We start from the raw sequence: 368 nt of genomic DNA, 5'->3' as shown, positions 1-368 counted from the left end.
AAAGCAAAAAGAAACACTGAGCCAGCCATTAACGTGACTGCCTTTGTATTTAGATTTCAGATGCATTTTTTCTAATGGCGTTGAAAAGCCAGCGCTTAACACTTATTTTTATCATTCTTCAATTATTTTTCCTGGAACCTTATGTATGTAAATATATTTCAAGAGACTATGCTTCAGTTTACAAAAGCAACTACTCCGGACTACCCCCGAAATCATGAAACCAGCCTGCGTTCAGTGATGCAAGCGCCGCCGCCTCAGCACCGATCTTTCTGGAAGGGGCTCCCTTCGCGGTCCGCCCCCCGTCGCCGCTCTGTCACGGACACGGGGCCTGCAGGGACGCGCCCCTTTGCTTCGGGTCCTTCGCATCT

Source organism: Cariama cristata, unplaced genomic scaffold (genome assembly GCF_000690535.1).
Source record: "Cariama cristata isolate BGI_N322 unplaced genomic scaffold, ASM69053v1 scaffold15631, whole genome shotgun sequence".
Lineage (NCBI taxonomy): Eukaryota > Metazoa > Chordata > Aves > Cariamiformes > Cariamidae > Cariama > Cariama cristata.
The sequence above is the reverse complement of the archived record's forward strand: the minus strand, read 5'-3'. Positions refer to the sequence as shown.